Source organism: Vulpes lagopus, chromosome 11 (genome assembly GCF_018345385.1).
Source record: "Vulpes lagopus strain Blue_001 chromosome 11, ASM1834538v1, whole genome shotgun sequence".
NCBI lineage: Eukaryota > Metazoa > Chordata > Mammalia > Carnivora > Canidae > Vulpes > Vulpes lagopus.
In genome coordinates, this window is record NC_054834.1 from 35744559 (window position 1) to 35768335 (window position 23777).

At 41.6% G+C, this 23777-nt stretch overlaps 1 long non-coding RNA gene across 1 annotated transcript; it reads left to right on the plus strand.

Annotated features, from left to right (window-relative positions):
• Nucleotides 1–249: 249 nt before the first annotated feature.
• LOC121501570 lies at nt 250–2562 on the plus strand. Its single transcript, XR_005990638.1, has 3 exons — nt 250–393; nt 2057–2204; nt 2357–2562. It is a non-coding gene; the product is annotated as an uncharacterized LOC121501570 (long non-coding RNA).
• The last annotated feature ends 21215 nt before the right edge of the window (nt 2563–23777 follow it).

Here is a 23777-nt window from a genome sequence, read left to right on the forward strand (position 1 = left end):
TGCAGGATGATGTAAAGGCATCTCCATTTCAGGCTGGGAAGAGCACAGAAATGTTCTACCTACTGGATCATAGATAAAAATAGCTGCCATCTACTGGTGCCAGGTACTTTACACGATTCTCTCATTTTATCCTCACAGCCACTTTATGAGATGGGTGCTATAATATCCCCATGTAATACATGAGGAATCTAAGGCAAGGAGAGCTTCTGCTACTTGTCAGATGTTACAGTCACTAGGCTTGGAGCTCCATCCTACACAGATCTCATCCCATTGATCTGAAGCCTCGTCTGTACTGACTGAGGGGAGACTATCCCTCCCAGCTGGAAGCTGAGACTGTCTCAGATGAATCCCGGCTGAGATTTTCCTAGATTGTGAAGAGTTGTTTCCCCTGAGGTATGAGGGGCTCCTGAGAGCAGGAGAGAGGGTGGGTGAATTGCCAAGACACAGTTTGGACCCTTAGGGGAGGCTATGCCTAGAAAGCCCTTGATAATAAAGGACCTCACTCCAAAGAATCCTAGAGATCTCATAGCTCTAAGCCTCACTCAGTAAGGTAACTAAAACAAACAGACAACAAAACCCAAAGATTACCTAAAAATTTCATCCACAGTTCACTCTAACTGCCACCACCAGAAAGAGGCAAACCAATGCCTCCCATTTCCTATCGAAACTTGCCTCTTATGTACCTTAATCATTATGGTGCTCCAGTAGAGCTCTGTGCAGATTAAAACCCCTTATGAACTTGCTATCTATGATTTCTGATCCAAATTTAGTCAAAAAATGAAGAACTCTGGTCATAATCAGAGGCCAAGAAATAAACAATGCATGTATACTCAATACCATTAAGTTTTAGAGTTCTTATCCTAACAATAGTGGGTCAGAAATCTTCTCTTGAAGTAAAAGAAACCAATCAAAAAAGAGATGATGGTATCTCTCTCAAAGAGACAAGCAGGAAATAATCAGAAATGTGGGATGACCCCAGGTAGTTGCCTGTGTAAACAGTGCTGTTACCAGATGGGGTTCTGAAGGCATCCTGAGAAAAAGAGTCAGGAAGAGGGAAGGAGGAGGGCCTTTCTGATCACCTCCTTCCAGAAGAAAGTTTGAGCAAGAACGTGGCATAAAGAAAGGAGCCCAAGAACAACAAGAGCTGGGCAAAGGAAATGTCAGAGTGTGAATCTCAGCTTTGCACTTCCCCTAGGCCCAATATCTGACCAAATTTAGAAGTAAACAACAGCTGGGAAGGAAGAGGAAGAAAAGAAAGGAGAGACACATTTATCCAGGTGCTATGAAATGTGAGGGGGAGTCGGATATGCAGGGAAGTGGCATCCGATGTCACGGAGAGGACAGGGGGCCAGTGGGGAGCCCTGCAAGCTAGGGACGGCCAAGTGCCACATTGCAAAATGCCTGTACACAGCTCCAAAGCCGAAAGGATGTTAGCCTTTACGGGCAAAGCACCATTCTAGGCTCTCTTAGGGGACAAGTGCCAGAAAAGGAGGCAGGAGGGAATGAAGGTAGCAGAGAAGTAAAGGCAGAAAGGCTGAATGGCCTGAGGCTCGAAAGTCAAGAGAACATACTTCCCGACCTTGAAGAGTCTCGTCTCCCCACAGCCTTTACTGCCCGGCTGACTTGAAACCGCCAGATCCTCAAAATTATAATAAATATGAAAATATTTTCCCTGGCTAAAGTAGGTAGTTAAGGTTAAAGGGGACAGGGGAGCCCTCTACCCAAGTTCATCTTCTGCCTTAAATGGATATGGGAAATCACAGAGCCTGGACAGGGACACTCTGAGCAAGAATAGAAACTCGCTGGAAAGGAAGAGTGATGTGGTCAGGCCAGTCGGTGCACAGGACAATGTAAGTGGCAGATATTTTAATCACCTAATTTAAGGGAGTTAAATGGTGTGCTAGCCCTTGCCAGTAAGAAACAACAATCTAGCAAGACGGCCAGGTGGTAGGTAACAAGGTCCTATTTAGAAAAAGATAGTATGTCTGTATTGAATGTCATGTCCAAATGATGCATAATCAGTACCGTTATTATTATTATTATTTATTAACAACAGTGGTATGGAACCCAATTTCCCAGTGGCTGAGGTCAGCCCCAAAAGGATGACTCACACACACGGCTGATCTACATAAATAGCATGTGCTAAGATTACCATCTGGTATAACAATCTACATCACAAGACTCCACATTTCCTGTTACCCAGGGTAAGTAAATTTCAAGCATGAGGGAAAATTTTAGCAAGTTTCTCCAAGTACCTTCACTGAGAGACGAATGTGGCTTTCACAGAGAGGAGGGGAAGGAAAATTATGAGGTAAAGGTTATTCTCTCTTTCATGTCCCCTGACTTCCCCTCACAGGAGAGAAACACCACCTTTGCAATTCTGGCTCATACCTTGAGAATCAAAGTTGCCTAATTGACGTCTAACAAAGGCACTCCCGGCATTATGTGAGAGGAGCACTTGAAACAATAAGAACGGGTGGCATATGTTGGAAAATCGTTCGCCCTTCCCTCCTCTCCCTATTCTTTTTTTTTTTTTTTTTTTTTTTCTGGAATGGAGATACTGATGTGTGTCATGAAAACACACAAGGAAAACCGTGGCCTGTGAAGATGACTTTGGTATTTTTATATTTCTAATAAAGACTTCTACATCTGAAATCATTCTCTTACAAAACTAACTTTGATTCATTTTTAAGATTTTCCTACCGTAAGGATGTTATTATGGTCATCACTATAACCGCCAGGCTTTCCATCTGAGGCAGGTGAGGAGCCTCCTGCTTTCATACCTGCCACCCTGCACTAGGCTACCTGGTGCATTTTCTCAACACCCATCTCTTCCTCTGCGGGTCCTCCTGAGTCCACCCATCACCAGGAGCCAGGGCTTTAGAGAACATAAGCAAGCCAGCATCTCCACTCTTGGTTTGGTTCTTCAGGCTCTTTTTTATTATTTAATTTTCTTTTTCTCTTCTTCACATTTTCACGAATTTGGAAGTTTGCAATTTTGCAGTTTTGATTTTAAAATTAAGATTAAAATTAAGATTATAAAAGGTAACTGATTTCTCTCTTTGTTATTTGTTAGGAAGTGTGTTGTGCAAATTAAACTGTAAACAAAGAAGTGTAGAATAACTAGGAAGAAAAGCAAATGAATAGTTTACGGCAACCTTTGCTTATGAGCAATAACTCTGCTTATTATTAATAATACAAAGTCCTTCGCATGATACTCTATAGCAGGGATCAACAAGCTTTTTCTGGAAACTTGGATAGTAAATATTTTAGGCTTTGTGGAGGCAAAATAAAGGATATTGTGTAGGTATTTATGAACAGAAGAGAAGACAAATTTTCACAAAATTTTTATTAATAAAATTCAAAATATAATAATACAATTGAGCACACATTTTTGTAATGTAGATCTATTAATAAGAAAGAAATTATTGGGGAGTTGATAACATTTTTCATAGTTGGGGTTCAAAGTTGATGTGCCTTATCAGCGAAGTGGGGCGAATGTTCATCTGTGTCATTCCTGGCTTACTGGCTATGCAAAAACAGGCAATAGGCTAAACTTGATCTAGAGGCCATGATTTACCAACCTCTGCTTTATAGTCTTGGGTGCTTTCAAGTGAGCAGGGGTTCTCACACCTACCATCTTATTTGTCCTTCACAATAATTCTATGAGAAGTCTAGACAGGTACATCATTGCCGTATCAAAAATGAAGCTCCTAAAACTTCCACAAATAAAATGCCTTCCCGAAAGAAGAGCTAGGAAATACTGGGACCAAGATTTAACCCTAAACTTCCTAACTCCTCACACACTCCAATGCGAGGCATGTAGAGGAAATCTTTGCTTTGTCAAGGTAAATAGTCTAAAGCTAATAATATTCTAAGATGGTCTTGATACTACCCCAAATATTCTTGTAATCCTATTTTTGAACTATCAATATCTTGAATGGCAGTACATCTTTGGACAATTATTTGACTTTGGAAAGAGCCTCAAGTGCTTTGATGCCAAGTTTCATAACACAAGCTTAGTTTGAGTCACAAACAAGGGTTAGCTCTAATGTAATGAGACTTTCTCTCTGGATTAATCTCAAAGAACCAATTGTGAAGATAATGTCCCAGCAGAAATATCTACCCCTGCTCCCCCAAATCAAAGAAATCTCTGCAGGATAAATAGCCTCCCAGTTGACTAATCTTTATAACGTTCTAGAATTAGAAAGGACTTTGAAGATAAATTTTTCCAACTTCTCTCATTTACAGAAGAAAAAGAAAAAATAGACCCAGAAAGATTACTTTGAAGAATAGCATTCATTTGGATTGTAAATTCTAATATTTCATTTTAAAGCCCCTCTCTCAGCAATAACAGACATTGAAGGAATTCTCTCCAGGATGTAGCTTATAAATAACAGTGGGTACAGCGACATTAAACTAACAAGGGTAAGATTTCTACCCTAAATGATTGGGAAGTTTGATCTTTTTAAGACAAGCTACTGGTTCAGAAGACATCTCAAAATCTTTCCCAGCCTCCAAACTCCCTGATACTGTGCAAAATCATCTGGAGTTAAGGTCAAGTTTTGTGAGTAAGAGTGACCATTTACTAAGTGCTTCCTATGTCTTGCAGAGTGCTCAGCTCTTAGCTCATAATATCCTCACAACAATCTAAATGATAGTTAATATTATCTCCATTTTATAGATGAGAAATCCTGCATAGAGCTTTGCCTAAGATCACATTTATAGCTAGAGGCAGATATTTGATTCCAAATTAACCAGTTAGTTAGAGTTCAACCCAAGAAGCAGAATCACCAGCAACAATATATATTTGATTTTACACAATCATAGGAACTGGCTACACAGTTTATGTGTTGCTGGGCCTAGAGTCAGGAGGACAGGGTTTCAGGAAAGGAAAGATGAACACAAAGTGGGGGAAAGTAAGGACAAACTAAATCGGTGAAGATAAGCTGGAATCTATAAAGATAAACTGGAAACAATGTGAGCCTCTCACTGCCTCCAATTCTCCCAACTCCAATGATGCGATTAACCTGCAGAAGAATTGTACCCTCCACCACAGTACTGCACGCAAACCTCTCCAGGTCCTCAGTTTCTGGCTTAATGAAACCATTGCTGTTTCCACTGTTTTGGGTACTTAGACCTCTAGACCAACAGACCATGGATGTGGAGAAAAATTTCACTAGCTTACCCCTAGGGCTGAGAAAAAGAGAAACCATTCAACATTTCTACCTTTATCTATAAGATAGATAAATCCTATCTATGAGAGAAAGAGGACCATCCGTTGCTCACTTTAGAGCACTTTAGTTTAGAGCAGATAAAGCATCTTGGAGGCTATGACTTCAGTCACCCATGCTATTTACATCCACGTGGCACTGTACCAAGTCTTCAAAAAGCCATGCTGCCATTCTATCAGGCCAAATGCTTCAGAGTGATGGGGAACCCAGTAAGATCACTGCCGCATTTAATTTCTTGTAGGATGAAGTCCTTTGTCAAAAGCAGTGTTGTATGGTGATCATGGCCTTCTGTAAGTCCATAGAGGGTAGTGTTAGCAGAAGAACTACAGGAAGGTAAGGCGAAATCTACATCTAGAGAAAATGTCTGTTCCAATGAGAACAAAATGCTGGTGCTGTCCTTTGACACGAAGGAAATGACCCAGTGCAATCAACTTGCCACCAGATGTCTGGTTAAACCCCTCAGGGAGTGGTGCCATGTTAAGGGCTCAGTACTGTTCTCTGCTGTTGGCAGGACGGCTCTTCAGCAGTGGCTGAAACTGAACCAGCCTTAGTGAGAATAAGACTAAGTTGCTGTGTGCCTGCATAACCTCCACTCCTGCTTCTACATCCGTTTTGTTCAAAGAACCCATTGGGCAAGGACAGGGACACCTGGGGAGAGAAACTGACTGCTGTCAATAAGAGAGGTCATCTTATATATCTGATCTTTGAGTTCCTCCTCTGTAGTCTGCTCTTGGATGCATATTCAGAGAGAGATCCATCCACAAACTTCTTCCCCAGACTTTTTTTGTCACTAATTTTCCAGCTGAACCTCTTCCAATCCCCTGGCCATCTAGGAAAAACCAATAGCCACAGCCCATGAATCATTGTACATCTACATCTCTCATTCCCTTCTTCTAAGCAAAATGAGCAATGTTTAATTATGCTGCTTAAAGTTTTGCACACCGATAGACTTTTTTTTTTTTTAGGACCACCTCAGAGTGGAGTTATAGGGCTATAACAATTTTCTGTGGGGTAGTGCCAGCATGTCATCCAGAACTATCCATAAACCAGACATAGATGATTCTTTCCTCAGTCAGCTGATAATAGGGAACCCTCATGAGGCCATACGCCTGTGTCGAGATGAAATAAGCATTATTTCAGGAGGATGTCCCATGAGCATCTCTGCTTTTGCACACGCCACTTACTTTTGCCTTCAGGAACCTCTCTAACCTGATCTCATTTATAACACTTCCATTTAGTAATGGAGCACTTCTCTGCACATGCAACTTTGTGACCCAAGTACATGTGTCTCCATGACCTTAACTATTTCGTCATATGCTGTTGGAATTCATAACAAACAGGAGCCATGATATTTGGTGAAGAAGGAGGCATCAGGTAACCATCATTCTTTTCAACAACACTACAGACACTATTTGTGTTAACACTGGTGATTTCAAATACAAAGCAGATTTAACAGAAAAACTATAACTCAAGCAATCCCTGGGGGATGAAAATGGAGGATGCTTGACTTACACTCTCGGACATAATGACCTACCTGTAAGCAGTAAGTATACAGGAAAAAAGATCTCCCAAATTATATATAATTTACGTTCTTTTTTTATATTTTCTTTTAGGATTTATTTATTTTTTCAGGGGGACAGGCAAAGGAAAAAAATCTCAAGCAGACTCTGTGCTGAGCATGGAACCCCATATGGGGCTAGATCCCACGACCCTGAGATCATGATATGAGCCTAAATCAAGAGTCAGATGTTCACTTGACTGAGCCACCCAGGCATCCCTATATAATTTAAGTTCTAGATATCTTTTGAAGTAAGTAGAGGCTTCCAGTGTTTTGTTGGTGCTGTCAATGATGTACTCTCAGTGCCAAAAACAAGAGTATTAAGCCTCCTCTAAACTCTTTAATTTTCTTCTCAAGTTTTCTAAAATAAAACATTATACAAACTATGATAAATGCTCAAAAATGTTAACATTATTCTGCCATCAAGCTTGAAACATTCTGCATCGCATTTTGACAAATACTATAAACTATAACCAACTCATAAGCTTGGCTGTCCCTTTGGGAGGTTCTAATTAGATTCAGGCAGATTTGATTCCTGATTCCACAAAGAGGGAGAAGATAAAGAGAAGCGCTTCCTTTGTGATTCATGAGGGGGAAGAATCTTTTCTTGAGAAAGAGAGTGCAAACATGATATGGTAAAAGTGCAGTTTTGATGTCAGTATTACTACTTCACCCATCACGGCCCAAAAGGAGGACTCTGCACAAGCTGAAAGAGAGATGGTGCAGCTATGAATAAAGAGATATTAGTTTATCAACACCTTACAAAATAATAATAAGATAGAGTGATTTTTCTTCCCACAAGCTCTTCAAGTATTACATTTCCAACGGTTACAATTAAAAGCAGGATGAAACACCCCTAGACATTTGAACAAGAATTTTCCTTTTAGTCTTTGGGCAACTTTTACTCTCTGGGCTTCACCATGGGTGGCTGAGGACTGTGAATGTTGGCACCCTGGGAATCTGTCTCGTTTTTCCTGGTGCGATTGTCCCACCCTGGCTACTATTTGACATAAATGAGAAATGAGGCTGAAAATGCAGTCACTGTCAAGTCTTTAGAAAAAGGGAGGTGGTAAGTGGTGACAAGGGTAATCCAAGAACTGTAGTTACTGTCAAATGCAAGGATAATCTAAGAATTGCAGCTAAGCCAAAGAGCATTAATGCTTGGCTTGAGAATGGATCATCAAATTTAGGGAGCCTCATGCTGAACTCTAACAAATGCTGAAATGAGTCTATGCCCTGGGGATATCCACCAACTCAGAGCTCGGGGAGGATAGCCTGCATTTAACATTTTTCTTCAGCTGAAGTATAGAGTGGACACCCCACATAGATTCATGGAGAATTGATTTTCTATGTGGAATGGTAAGAAATGCCAGCAAGGTGAGGAAACAGCCCTCACGTGCAGCCAGGCCCACGTTGCCACCAATCTGATCTGAAACTCTACACCCCATACCAAAGAAGATGCTTACAACAGTCATGGGTCACAACAAGAAATCCTTTATTCCCATGGCAAATAGCATTGGAAAACGATGCTCCGTGCAATTAAGGTTTGTTGGGATTTTTTTCTTTTTCTCTTCACATATGGCAATATTTATCTTCAAAGTTTTCCTCTTTGGCTCACGGGCTCCTTTGTAGAGCAGCTGGTCTTGTGTGGCCTAATTGTGAGATGATTTGTTGTGTGATTCAGTAGCATTGTTTATTTGTACAGTGGTTCAGTGGAATTTATAAACTGCATAATATTGTTCTAGACTGTTTTCTTTTTATTAAGACGCCACATTTTCTCCAGCATTCATGACTGGGATTATAATTAGGTGGAGCATTCAAGATATTTTCAGCCCAACTTCCTCTGTTAATTAATGTCATTAAACAAGAAATGCTTGCATTTCGGTGAAAAGATGGAGGCAAGCATGGAAAGAGGACTGGAGGGATGAATCAAGTTGAAATCAATCTTTGTTTTGCACACAAGAGCTTGTTAACAAATACTCAAATGTAACGAATACAAGCTGCAAGTTATTTCTAATTAGTCCTAGCTGTTCTCAGGAAAACCGAGTCAAATCATGGAGTCTTTTAGAAAAGATCCTTTTTGCTATTCTTGGTCTGTCCCTGAGAAACCCTCAGTAAATGGTCCCAGTGACTTGTCACACGTTCTTTAATGATGAAATGTTTCCAGGGCTGCCAGGCCTATAAAAAGTTCTAAGAGCAATTTGACCTTCCCACTTAGTTTCCTTTATTAAAAAGAAGCCGCATGTGGGTTTTTTTTTTGTTTTATTTTTTTCAATCAGAATATTTCTAAATAAAGTATAAATGGAATTTTTAAGGGGCTTTGGGGGGGGGGGAGTGGTAATTCCAGAATCGGGAATGGGACTTAAAATTATACCATGTTAAGATATGTTGGAGCTAGAAAGAAAGGCTTGAGGCAAAATAGGGATGTCACAGGGAGAAAGCAAGATAGCTATTGGTCAAACAGTTTCCAACATGGCACTGCTTTGGTGAATGAGTCACAGACCAGAGTCTGGCCCCTTGTCTATTCAGTCAAAAACTGGCCCTTATCAATAATCCCAGATGGAGTCAGGATCTTGGGGAGAGACTCACACACTCACTTCACAGATTAATCTGTAAACCAAAGGTCAATTTACTAATTTATTATGGTTGATATTTATGTCCAGTGTCCTGAATGTTTGCCACTTCCATCTAAGACACCCCTTTCCATGTCCTGAGCAGCTAGGAGGCTGGGTTATTAATCTGAATGTTGCTTCATTGGCGTGGAGCTGAAGCAAATGGGTGGCGAATGTCTTGAGGATCATGTCATCTAAGCAAAGATAAGGTTTAATGAAACTCTCATCATCTCACAGGAAACACTAGACAGATATCTGTGTCTCCCAAATTCAGTCATTTCAATCCTCCAACTAAGACTTAACATAAATCATTAATTCTATTATTCTTTTTTATCTGTGCTGCATGTTAAGATTATTATGAACCAATTATCAAATGGCTATTTCTGTGGCCACCAGAGAGTATGCTGTTCACTTCCATTATATGCTTATTTAATTTCTCTAGATCTCTAAGAGTAACTTTTTATTATTATTGTTTTACCCTATTTCTAAGTTTCTTGGAGAATCCTTGCCATCATCCCAGTATATCAACTTCAGACTTCAGAATTCAATCGTCCACTGAAGATATGTTCACTTATCTGGAATGTATTGAGGAAACGCTAAGTGCAGAGCACTGGGTCGAGTACAGTTAAACACACAAAGGAAGAGGAGATGAGCCCTGCTGTCAGGAAACCTCACATCCAATTAGGGAGATGAGCTGTCCACACACAAATTCTAAAGAACAATGTGATGCAGTACATGGCTTAGTGCCAAATGTAGAGTGGAGTTCAAAGAAGGGAGAAAACAGGGTCATTCAGAGGAAGCTTCACGGAAAAAGTGGAATTTAAGAGGAAAACTATAAATCAATCACAGGTTAAGGCAGGGTTTCTCTGCCTAGGCACTATTGACATTGTGTGGGGGACCTTTGCCATGCATTGTAGGGTGTAGAGCAGCACCCCGGCCTCTGTCCAACTGGCCAGTAGCATCCTCCCACCAAGAGTGATGACCAAAACTGCATTGTCAAATATCCCCTCAAGTGCAAAGTCACCTCTGTTGAGAACCATGACCACTCACCTTAGTGCATTATTCAACTGACCCTTAGAGGTGGGTGGGTGATCAGTGCCTAGAGGAGAGGTTACCCATACAAATCCAGAATGAGAGCCAGCAGCACAAAACCGTGAACAGATAACATCAGGGAGGTAGGGATAGTGAGGGGGGTTATCTAAGAGATGTGGGCCTGGGACTGGATGTACCATAATACATAATGATAGTTATGAAATTTCCTTTTTGACGTTTGACTGGTGTCTCGAAAATGTCTAGAATGCTCCTGCCTTTATTCTGAATTGGTGCTTTTTTGGGGGGATATAAGACTCATCTTTAAAAAAAAACTCAAATAAAAAAAAGGGTTTGGCTACATGCAACTGATTATCTCAGGAGACATTTAAATAACCTATAGGAAGAGATAGGATTGTAGGCATGACATCAGAACAAGAGCTTTTAGGGGCAGAGAGCTCCCTCCTTACTACACATGATTTTGCTTGAGAATGTGAAATCTAAACTGAGTGCTGAAATATATTATTACTCCAGGACACATTTCAAAATAACAACCACCATAAGCAGTGTCATTACAATCCATTATATAATCCCTTTCCAGAGTGCTTTCTTTCCACCAGGGCTACATATGAGCAGAAGTCTCAACCACCGGCAGCTGCTGGTTTCCCTGAAAGGCCTGATGGAACAAGCCAGCTTGGGGGAAGAAAGTGTGACCCATGCTGGTGACCCTGGAGGGGAACCCAGGAAAGGCCCCCGAGCAAAGGGGCCCCTGATACCATAGCGGGCATGCCCCGATTCCAGAAAGTGTTCAGCAGCCTCATTGTCTCCCTGATTCCTTTTGCAATAACTCCAACAGGAAGTGAGAAGGCACCGTGGGTCATGCAGGATCTGTCCTTCAAACAAACAAACAAACAAACAAAAACCTAGTTGACCTTCCCAGCTTGTGCAGAGGCACACCATTTCAGAATTTTGCTCGTCTTTAACTCCCCCAAACTGGATACTGTGAGGAAATACTTTAGATCAGAGGTGATCCATTTGCAGGGAAGGTGGTGGCCAGGAGGCTGAAGGGGGAGGAAGAGAGGCCATCAGAGGAGGGAGGCCCCCAGGTTCCATCTGGAGCCTCCACCAGCCTCCTTAAGTCCTGCCTCCATTCGCTTTCTTTTACTCTTTGCCTGGACGCTAGCACCTCGGGAGCAGCAGGGCAGAAACAAGGCTGATTCAGAAAGTCTGGTGCCAGACATTCTGTGAGAAACAGAAAGATCCACAGGATTCTGTGTGGAGAGGGCAAGTGAGACACTGCAGACCTGTTATCCCTGCATGCAGAGGGAACAATCAAACTCTCAGGTCAAAAAAAAAAAAAAACACACAACAAGAACAACAACAACAAAAAACCAGAGTGGAAAGCAAAGCAGCCTTTGTTTAATCAAAAAAAAAAAAATCTCACTTTCTCCTATTTCCAGAGTTTCTGGGCTTCAATGGGAAATGCCAGGGTGAGGGAAGTGTCCATGTACAATTTCTTTTTTCCTCTCCACTCTCAGATAAAATCACTTCTATGCAGTGACTCCTTTAAGCTCTAGACAAGCGTGAGGGATCATTTTTATTTGGTCTAAATAAATTCATCTCTTCCTTTTAAACCTCTCCTTCTGCATCCATTACTATTTGCTTCCTTTAAAAAAAGAAGAAACCACTCATATTATGACATACACTAGAATAGCTCCAAGACCTATTCTTAGATTGATATATAAGGAATTTACTCACCACTCCCTTCAGGATTAAGGAGCATTAACCTTTGGAACGCAGTCTTTATATGCATGTCAGGGTATTTTTAAGAATGGGAAAACCCAGGATACAGATAAACAACACGGGTTCCAAACGGGGGTTATTTTTAGACCTGAGATTCCAAAGTGTATAAAGCTAGAGATACCAAAATGGTTCTCATCCTAGTAGACATGCCCCTCCTTTCACCTTCATAGACCGCTCTCCCCTTGGCGTGGCGCACGGTGTGCACACATGCAAACACACACACACACACACACACACACACACACACAGCCCAGACCTCTTCATAAAATCCCACTGCCACAATCTCTAGTTTTGATCATAACCCAAACCATGATGAAGAGTAGAAATATTGGACTGTTGTGTCCCATGACAAAAGACCATTTCTGCTAAGGCTTCCTCCCAAAACTTTACTTAAAAACGCTGGGATGGCTGTGAGTTTTTCTATCAGCATTTAAATGTCAGTTATTCCTACAAACCAGTCTTGCATGCTTGAGGGTGTAATGGGAAAATGCAGTGGATGTTATCCTTCCTACTGTTTCTACCAACAACCAGTCTCTGAGAAATGGACAGAAGGACCATTGAAAAGAATGGAAAGAGCTCCCTTACATGATATGGCATTTAAAATCCATGATGGAAAAAAAAAATAATAGCACTTGAAAGTTTAACTCCTTTGCACTCTTTGGGGGTTTCATAGGCAACATGAGGAATCACATGTTTATTCCCAAACTGTGAATCGACCTAAAATACAGAGTATGCTCTAATGGATCTTTTGTTTTCCATTAATTTAGGACACATGTTATCCCCTGAAGTACTAATGGGATCTGAGGATAATGGGAACTGTTTGCTTGATTCTTCGAGAAAGAATAGCAGCTGTATGATTGGTTCTGGCACCTGGATGGAATCAACTTTTCTAGTTGGCTTTACCCAAATTCTCTGAGTTTTGTTTAGGTCCTAGGAAAAGGAAGGACTATAATTATGCTAATGATTTTTATAATCTTACTCAACTGATACAGTCGTATCTGGGATTTGTTTCAAAATAGTCCAGTGAGGGGGAAAAAGAAAGTGAGTGGAAATGGAGAGAAGACACTTAGGGCTCAATGTAGAGAAAACCCTGGTACGTGAGGGCTTATTGGACTATTCGTGCTGCTTTTGTGATGTTTGAAATTTTCCATAGTAAAAAGTTTTTAAAAAATTTATTTTAAGAAATTATGTTCAATATCAACTCTTTGAGTGACTCTTCCATAAAAGCACATTTTCCCAGTTTAACTTACACAGTTAAAGCATACATACGGTTAGCAACCCAGTTTGGAGCATTATGAAGCCGTGCAAACAGTAAGACACCCTAAAGCCCAAATTCTGGTTTCACTACTTACTAAGAGAGAGATTTCAGGCAAAATTACTTACTGTCCTTGAATTCAGCAATATCACACTGAATTATAGACGATAATATCTACATTATCCTAGACTTGCTGTGAAGGTTGAAGGACTTAATATATCTAAAACGTCCTGACACAATAAGTGATTGATAAATGTCATTTTTATTTTTCAACAAAACCATTAATGGAATATAAAATGCCGAGTTTATTTCAAAGTTTATTGCAAAGAAACCAAACAAGTGGTCATTTAAGCATATATTGGACCTACATATATATATATATATATATGTAGGTCCAATATATATATATATAAAGCATCTTTTGTGTGATTTGAACTGTACTGGGTACAACACAGAATAATATATGATCCTAGCTTTAGAGGATTCCACAGTCTAGTAGTAGGCAGATAAATAAATGTATACAACCAGTTGGGGGGGAGTCAAAATAGGGGTATGCATGCAGAACTCCTGGAGCCCTGGAGAAGACACTGTGGGCTCAGCCCGCAGGGGTCATTGAGTGGTTAATCAGGCACTCAATTAGGGCATCCTACTGACCACTAAGCCCTGCTCCACAGCCTCCCAGGGACTCCATCCAAGCTCCCAGCCAATCCATTGCCTCCCCTGTCCATATCCTAGGTAACCAACAGACAGCCACGGAAACGGAGCATACACAGTGGAAGGAAACCAGAACAAATAACCTCTGGCATTTCCACTCATTTCAGGACAGTACATCTGAATTGTTAATAAACAGAGAACAGAACTGTTGGAAGGAACGTTAGTAGATTGGAGGGTCCAGCTTTAGGGGCTGGGGCTAGGGCTTGATGGGGCAGACACAATGGGGACACTTGAGTCATGGAGAGGCTGTCAATCGCAGAGCCCCCCACCCCCGACCTGGGCATCAGAAGGCAGTCTCTTGCAGGCTCTGCCTTTGGTCAGGGGACAAAGACGATTGGAAAACTGAGAAAGAGACAAATAGCTGGGGTGGTAGTGCACAGAAAGAGGCAATGTCCAAATAACTTGCCCCTCCTATTTTCTATTGGCACTATAAATACCATTCTAAAATGTTACCGTAACTTAATGAGTCTCTTTTAGGAAGCATTTGGTAGTGAGTCATCTCAAAACTATGTATGAAGCTGAACACCCTGCTCTGATTTTGTGAAGCTCCTCAACTGGCTTTTACCGGGTCTGGTTTGAGATCCCATTTCCGTGGCAAGGAAGGGCCTGTGCAACGTACAGACAAGGTCACCTTGGCTGCCATGGTTCCACAGACTGTATTCATTCCTGTCTTGCCTGGTCGGGGGGCTTTGGGTGGGGGGAAGCTTCGGGGAGAAGACAAAAGAGAGAGTCAGAAACCACTTTTGGTGAGAAGAGACAGGGGCTAATTTTAATCAATAAAAGGTTTTCAGAATAAGATCCTTTTCAGATGACAGGCACCAGACAAAAGGGAACTAGACCAATGGCTCAACACAAGGGACTTAGAAAGACTGGACCCTATCCCCAAACATCCTAGATCCACTCTCCTCTCATGTCATTGCTACAGGGCTGGCCAAGCCGCCATTTTGGCCAACTGCCTAAGTAAGCTGCACACACTTTCCTTTCAGACCTCGTCCTCTGCACCTCATGGCTCCTCAGAAAGTCAGAAAAAAAAAAAAAAATTCAAGGGCCTACACCGGACAACAACCCTAGCACAACTGTTATGTTACTTTACAGAGTGAGGGTCTTGCGCGTTACATCTAATCCTTACCAAACTCTGCAAAATACGTGCTCATTAGCCCTACGTTTTTGGTGCTGTTTAATGATTCTGCCTTTCGAGTTAGCATTATTTGTCAGTGTGAAAGTAATACATATTTACTACATGAATATTATAAGGTAGAAAAAAAACACAGAGATAAGAGCTATTATCCCATCCCTCAGGCATCAGAATGATGAGCATTTGGGTGCATTGCTCGGCTGAATTACACAGGGCTGAAGAGCATAGGCTTGGAGACAGTTGCCTGCTTTAATATTAGCTCCTCCACTTGAGACCTAGGTGACTTTGGCCAATCTATTGGACCTGTCCTCATCTCATGTCCCTCATCTGAAAAATGGGGCTACAACAGAAGCAATCATAGGGTCATCGTAAAGATTACTTCAGAAATGGTGTGCTGCAGCCACAAGAGAGACAACAGAGGCTCAGTAATCAAGAGCAGAGGGGAGGAGGGGATATTCTATCTGGCAATCTCTGTGAACTAACTACTGGTTGATTCTAACACTGAACTCTGAGCTCACTGGCAGACGGGGTAAGAATAGATCATTGATGCATCATATTCTCGCATGATCTCACTAAAGAAAGCTTCCCATTATATCAGGAAAGACTTGTATTCTTTTTTTCTTTTCTTTCTTTCTTTCTTTCTTTCTTTCTTTCTTTCTTTCTTTTTTTTTTTTTTTAGGAAAGACTTGTATTTTATTAGCAGGTTAACTATAAGGGCAATTCTTGTATGGTCTTTTATATGTGGGACCCAAAAGAACATAGTAGGGATTCTATTTTAAATATTTACCAAAACACAGATGCTTCTGGCATTCCTCTTATGCCTTCTTTTCATGCTCTCCAAGTACATAATTATTTGCTTTTTAAATTGAATAATATCCGTAAAAACAAACGTAAGTAACTTCCCACCAACCGGATTATCCTTGATTTTGCAGCTTTTAGATGCTTTGTCATAAGTCTGTGTAGTTTAATATAGTATTTCATTTTGCTGCCATATGTAATTCCTACTTATGGTTTCTTGATAGAGATGTTAAAGAACAAACTTCAACCGAGTGGAATTTAAAAATCTTATTGGCTTTATGAAGTGGTTCATGAATCGGGCGGCACCCACTTGGGCAGCAGACAGAATGAAGCTCCGAAGAGTTGTACAGTTTGAGAGGGTTTTATAGAGCAAAGTGAGCAGGAACAAGGAAGTTATTCTGGGCAAAAGCAAATAGGTTCTTACTGTAGATTTACTTTTTTTGTATGAAGCAAAGAGCCTTGTCAGGTAACTTGTGCAGGCAAGCACTGATTGGTTGACCTAAGCTTTCTTTTTTTGGGAAAGCCAAGCATAGAAAGGCAGGTAAGGTTTGGTTTATTGATATGGGGTTTAACGTAAGGGATTCCATCTTGGGCTCAGTCAAGTTAGTTTAACAGAGACAATGCAAGAAACTCGTTCCCCTTGAGAAGAGAACACGAGTTTAAAACTAGAGCGAGCAAATATAGTATGTTGATTATGGTATTAAGACCAATATTCTTTTTAGAAACCTTGAAAAAATGAATTAAAAAAAAGATTTCACTAAGCTGATTAAACATGCTTGAGAATAGTTGAAATCTCTTCATAAGCTGTTACATACCCCACACTGACAACAACTAGAGGTAGCTGTTCTGCGTTATCTATATTGTCCTTGTATTAAGTCCCCCCAAAAATCTCTTTATATAAAACACTTTCCTTCCCCCAGAGTCCCTGAACCCTGAATACTTGGAAACATTAACGTTGCATTTTTAAATGACACCTCACATTGAGATTTTTCTTTTAATTCAAATGGCTCTATTAATGTATCTCTGTAATTAAAGCTGCATAGATACCGGGAGGCTAAAAACAGCTCAGTGATCAGAACCAGGCCCCTAGAACTACAGAAAGTTCCAAAACCATCCGTGGAACAGGCATCCTCTTTGAACAGCTGGTTTATGTTGCACAGATCACAGAAAGCTCAAGATAGCATTTTCTTTGTATATGAGACTTGTGAGTAAGAGTTAACAGGATCCATAGTTAGGAAATGACATCACAACTTTCCAAGGGGGGGGGTGTGGATTTACTTTGTAATTTGCGCACCGACTGGTGTTTCTGATAGCGATTGTCTAGTCATGGGGCTGGGAACAGGGAGGTCCTTTTTCTACCACCTGCTGCACACTTCCACCATGTGAGGGCTGCTCTTTGGCTTCCTGTGATGATATTGGAAGTGACTCAAAGTTCTAACCAACTCAACTCTTCAAGAACAGTCCCCAAGCTTTGTAGCTTCAGCTTCAGGTGGCCATGCCCAGGTATCAGCCACGTCACATAGCACCCAACACACCCAGCCTGAGGGTGGATTTAGGCAGGAGAAATAGTGATCACAGTAAAAGAGCCCGGCGTACAAGTTGAGGAAGAAATTTCTGCTCTGAGGTTCCATGCATGACTCCAATAGGTTCCCTTTATTGGTAAAGTTTTTCTTTGTGGGTTTTCTTTCTGGTCTATTGAGGACTTGACCAATAGCCCATGGAATGTGTCGGCTCTAATTGCCTGTGTGGATTGGCACAAGTCATGCCTCAAAATTGGAATGTTGTCACATATAACATAGTCCTGCAGAGGAATAAATGTGGCCTGGAAAATGTTTTATCCAAACATTCCTTAAAAGCAATTGTGTTCTGCCGTGGTAAGGGGCAGACAACCTCTACAGAACCAGCTGAGTGAATTGCCAGGATGCCGGAGTCTCAACACGTGTCAGGACTGCTACCTCCCCCAGCCCCTAAAAAAAGCAGATTTCCTCTTGCCTCTAAGGACATCAGACAATGGCCAATTGCACTCGGGGGTACTCAGCCCAGTCGTATCCAGGGCAGCTTTCCAAAAGAAATGGGTAATTAGAGCACCGTGAAGACAGACGAGGCATCTATGGACCTGGGCTCGCTTTGGGGTGAGCCTCCTAATTGATCAGCGGCTGACACAGGTGTTGCCTGATGGGCAGGTAATAGCTGCCAGGCAAACGTCGCTGGAACAAGTTTGAAGAAAGCACGGAAGCTGTCTTCAGGGGGAGGTTTGCCACTAGGAAAGATGCCATGAGCTCAGGATATAATGCGATTAGGGAGATGAAGAAAGAACTCTGAAATCTAGGGAGCATCTATTAGGTGCCAGGCACTGTGAGTTGGCATTTTTACCAATAGTATCTGAGGACTCTGGGGTCAAGCACTCACATTCTCTTGCAAGGTCTGTTTTCTTTAGAATTAAACTGTGGCAACCTGGTTCCTGTGAACCAATTAAGCGGTAAACATGGGGCCACGCAGACAAATCAGTTCTTTGCTTATTCACTCTATTTCCCTCTGCACCTGGCAGACAGGTGCTGGGGGATAAAAACAGATGCTGGAACCAAAAATTACCACGTAGTTGGGAAAACATTCATTTCCCATGTCATAAGCCCACATACTATTCCTCTGGCCTCAGAAATATAGCTCATTAAAGGCACCATAGGCAGATACCAAGCATTGTTGAAAAGAAAGAACTTCTAATCCACTATTTGACTGACTTAAGTTTTTGAAAAATTAGCAAAATCGAGTTGCTCTTTTTGTCATGAGAGATTGAGTTGATTGGAGACTAGTCGCAACGCCAGCACTGTGTATCAGTTGGAGAGAGACAATCAAGAGCTGCCACCAGGGCAGGAGTCTCTACAAGAGAAACTCTCCAGAAAGTTCCCATAGAAAAACTCAGACCCACAGGAAATGTCTAGTTGAGATGATGGATCGCAGACCACCCCACTTGCCAAACTTCCATTTCAACGTCTTGCCGCCACCATCATGTAAAGAAACAATTCTCCTTTTCGTTCTGGGATACGTCTTTTTTGGGAAATGACAAACTACGGTCTTCTAAACATTTCATGTTTGATAGTTGACATTTTCCCAAGAAACCCAACCCTACCCTCACCGTGCAATGGAATGAAGATAAAGATGCTTCTTTTTTTAGAGAAGGACAACACTGGCTTTGGAGGGCTGGGGAGATATGCAAGCATCTCCTAGCAGAGAATGGGACCGAAACAATCAAGAACCCCAGAGAAGTGAGTGTGAGTCTGTTACCACCTCACATTATTGATACTTATCTTCAGACTGAGAGTCTTTCAAATATTTGCAGTGTCTGGAAGCTGTATCTCCGTGAAATGGTTCTGTTTTTATGAACACTTTTTCATAAATTGAATCTCCTTGGCTACACAGTAATTGACAAATGCTGGCATTAGATGCTGCATCAAATTTGCCTGGAAGATTTTTTTTTTTTGAACTATGAAATTCCCTTCCCTTTCCCCAAAATGATCTAATTCAGTAGGTCAGGGATGCATGTAGGAATCTTTCATTTTAAAAGCTCTCTGGGTACCCTTGTATACCCTGACTTGGGGCCCTGGAGGCAGGTGGAGCGCCTGTCCACAGGGGACTGTGAGAGTTTTGCTCTACCCCACAATTGTAGATTTTTCAAACTGTCTCACAAAGAGGACTTGAATAACAGAGTTTGGTCTAATTGGTTCAAATCTTTCTCTATTACTGGCAAGAAATATCCTGCCGTTAGCAGATTGGTAAAGCCTATTTTGCATATAGTTTATTCTCCCTTGAATTTTCTCAGGAATAAGTAATCTTCTCTTCTGTACTTCTTAAATTGATATAGGTTGAATTGTGTTCCCCCCCAAAAAGATCTGTGAGAATCCTAATTCCCAGTATCTCAGAATGTGACCTTATTTGGAGATAAGGTCTTTCCAGAACTAATTAAGTTAAAATGAAGTCATTAGGATGGCTCTAATCCAATATGACTGGTATCTTTATTAAAAGGAGAAATTTGGACACAGAGATAGACACGCTTGAGGAAAGATGATACGAAGAGACACAGGAAAAAGATGGCCGTCCATAAACCAAAGAGAGAGGCCTGCCTAGAGCAGATCCTTCCCTTAGAGCCCTCAGAATGAACCAACTCTGCCAACACTCTTTGATTTTGACTTTCTAGTCAAAGTGAGAGAATAAATTTATATTGTTAAGCCACTCAGTTTGTGGTGCTTTGTTACAGCAGCCTTAGGAAACGAGCACATAAACATCAGCCAATATTTGGTGGCCCGGCCTCCATCTACCTTCTTAATAAACATAATGTTGTAACGGTTTATGCAGGCTTTTCCTCGTTTAAGCAGGCTTGTGGAGAGGGTAATCCCCTTTTGCTACTCTACCATAGAAGCCAAGGGAGCCAGACTTGTCTTCTAAACCCCATGTTCTAGCAAAGGAATTGGCCCATGACCTAAGCTCAGCCAATCTGATGCTGTCTTCTGGGGCTTTCCATCTTGAGGGAGGGAAGCACAGACAGAGAGCATGAGGGAGCTCTGCAGCCTCTGTGGCATCAGTGGCTAGCTCAGCAGCACCTCCACTGGCTGTGCCTGCAATAGAAAGTTGGTTTCTCCTTCCTTCTTTCAGTCCTTCCAGAGCTTTCTTTTTTTTTTTTTTTTTTTTCTTCCAGAGCTTTCTTGGTCCCTGCTTATTCCCACGTCTGGTTTCCCTGAATTCTGTTTTGTTGTTGTTGTTGCTGTTTTTAGAGAAGAGTGGGGCAGAGGGGGAGGGAGAGAGAGATTCTCCAGCGAGGAACCCAACTAGGGGCTTGACCTCACAATCCTGAGATCATGACCTGAGTCAAAATCAAGAGTCAGACACTTCCAAATGAGCCACCAAGGTGCCCCCTGAATCTATAGTCAATCTTTTTTTGACCTACCAAAAAGCCAATTTCATATGGATCAACCTAATAAATCTGCCAAAGTCATTTTCTGTTGTTTGTTGCTAAGGACCTCAATACACTTCAAATGCATCTTACACATACATTATCATAACCCACAAATACAATTTCCAGGTGCCCGTCTTCCCAATTCCACTATATTCCCAATACCTGTAGAGTGCTTATCACATCATAGGTGTTCAATAAATATTTAATGATTTGACTTTCAGATTGTATTTTTGTTATTTATAGAGCTACCTCTTTCAGGAGGCTGTGAGAACCCTGTAGCCAGAGATTGTGAATTTATCTTCTCTGAATCTCCAGCAATTTATACAGTTACTAGTTATATAAGACATTGATGAATGACTGAACTCACTAAAAAAATATTTTTTTAATAAGAAGGATCCATGAAAATCATCTAGTCAATTTTCTTTTTACTTACAGAGACTCTTAGTTGTATCCATAACTTAAAAGTCATGCAGCTAACTTCTTAATTTCAAAGGCAAAAATAGTAATTGTTACTGTTATCATTGCTGTGTAACCAACCACCTTAACTGATGGCTTAAAATAGAAATAATTATATTTATTGCCTTTCATGGTTCTGGGTATTGACTGGGCTCAGCTGAGCAATATTTGCCTGAGGTTCTTTGTGCAAAAAAAAGTCAGTAACTATGACTGGAACCACCTGAAACGTTCTTCACTCACGTGTGTGACAGTTGACGTTGACAGCGAGGATCTCAGCTGAGGCTGTTGGCTGGAACACTTAAACATGATCTGTCCATGTGGTTTAGATTTCCTTATAGCATAGTAACCAGCTTCCAAGAACAAGTGCCTGAAGAGAACCAGATAAAAGCTATATTACTTTTTATGATCAAGCCTTGGTTATCATGTAGTAGCACCTCCATTACAGTCCCGAGCCCAGCCAGATCCCTGGGGACAAGACCTGTACCCCACAAGGAATGGGAAGTGTACCCATTTCATAACGTAAAATGGGCATATGGGATGGGATATATGGTGGAAGCCATCTTCAAAAAATATAATCCACCGGAGTCTACCAGCCCTCCCCAAATGCCACACACAGTCAACCCTTCCTTCAAAACGTCCATGTCTTGTGCAGCCCAGGTGGCTCAGCAGTTTAGTGCTGCCTTCAGCCCAGGGTGTGATCCTGGAGACCCGGGATCGAGTCCCACGTCAGGCTCTCTGTCTCTGCCTCTCTCTCTGCACCTTTCATGAGTAAATAAATAAAATCTTAAAAAAAAAAAAAACTTCCATGTCTCATTCCAGAAGCTTGAAGTCTAGGATTTTGTCATTTAAATAAGATCCGAATATGGATGAAGCTCAAGTGAAAATTCTTAGGTACATCATCCTGAGTACTGTTTCTCTTGATCTGAAGACCTATGAATTCAATGCCTAACGTAAGACAGGAAGAATGCTTTCCTTCCCCAAAGGCGCTAAGAGTTTTACAACTAAGTCGGAAAGGGATTGAAGACAGCTTGATTAGGGTGTGGAAGATGAGAAGAGGACCATGATCCCATAACCCTGGTCAGTTATGAGGAGCATCCATGTTCCCACTTTCCCAGACAGTAAGCTCATGCGGCTAACATGGGACCCGAGCTGTAGAAAACAATGACTGAAGAAGATGTTTGGAAGGATGGAATTAAGGCTGCAACAGAAAGTTTTATGAACTCAGCGTGAATCAAGAAAAACAGGCAAGTTTCCAACCCCTCTGAAAATGGCCCAGAAATGGGAGAGTCAGCCAACCACAAGAGACAGGGGATTGGGATGTGGACAATGTAAAGCACGTCTTCCTGACAACGAGAAGGACACAGCGGGTCCTCTGACATCAGAAGCACATAAAGCAAGCACAGAGGGTGTGCTGGGCCTGGGCCTGTTTGTTGTGAGATCCATTCCTCACTGTTGCCCTACCTTGTCCTCCCACATGGGGAAGCTCATCCTTACAGGCTACATTTCTGTGATTCCCATCTCACCTGGCTTCCTACTGAGTTTAGCCACGGAGATGCTGATAGGACATAGGGCAATAGGAAGAAAGTATCTCGGGAGCTTCTATCCTACTTTGCCTCAGACAACATTTCCAGCAAAGGTTGTGTGCGCCTCAAGGCTCCAGCCCCCAACAGAAAGGCCACTCTGATGCAACCCCTGAGCTAGTGTAGTAACACCACTCCCTCTCTTGTGTCTCCGGCTTTGGGGTGGTAGGTTCCAGCTTCCTGCTGTTGCTCACCTTCGGGTTGCCTTAAAGTCCCCTCTGTGGTATCTCATCTATTATACCACTCGGGTAACCAGTTCTGCACACCAAGTTTCTATCTCAAACACCAGTGGTTTTTATTTTCCTGTTTTGACCTTCTCTGATCTAGAAGCCCATGTCCAAGATCTGACAGGTTATGACACACTCCAGGGGTCAGTGAAAAGAGTATCACAGACCAAATATGTACCTCCTATAGGCCCCCATAAGCCTCCACCAGGACCTGCATGCTCCTTAGGGAGCAGAGGGAAAGGAGGAGTGGGCAGAGAAAATCCAATACTGAGTAATTACCCAAAAGAAATAGATTTTAAACTGAAGCAACACAGTTATCTTCACTTGGCAGGCTTCATTGTTCTGCTACCGGAACAAAATGGGAGGCTTGTAAGTTAAGTGGATTCTCTCATAGAAACATAAATTCCTTTCTCCGTGTCCTTCCTTCA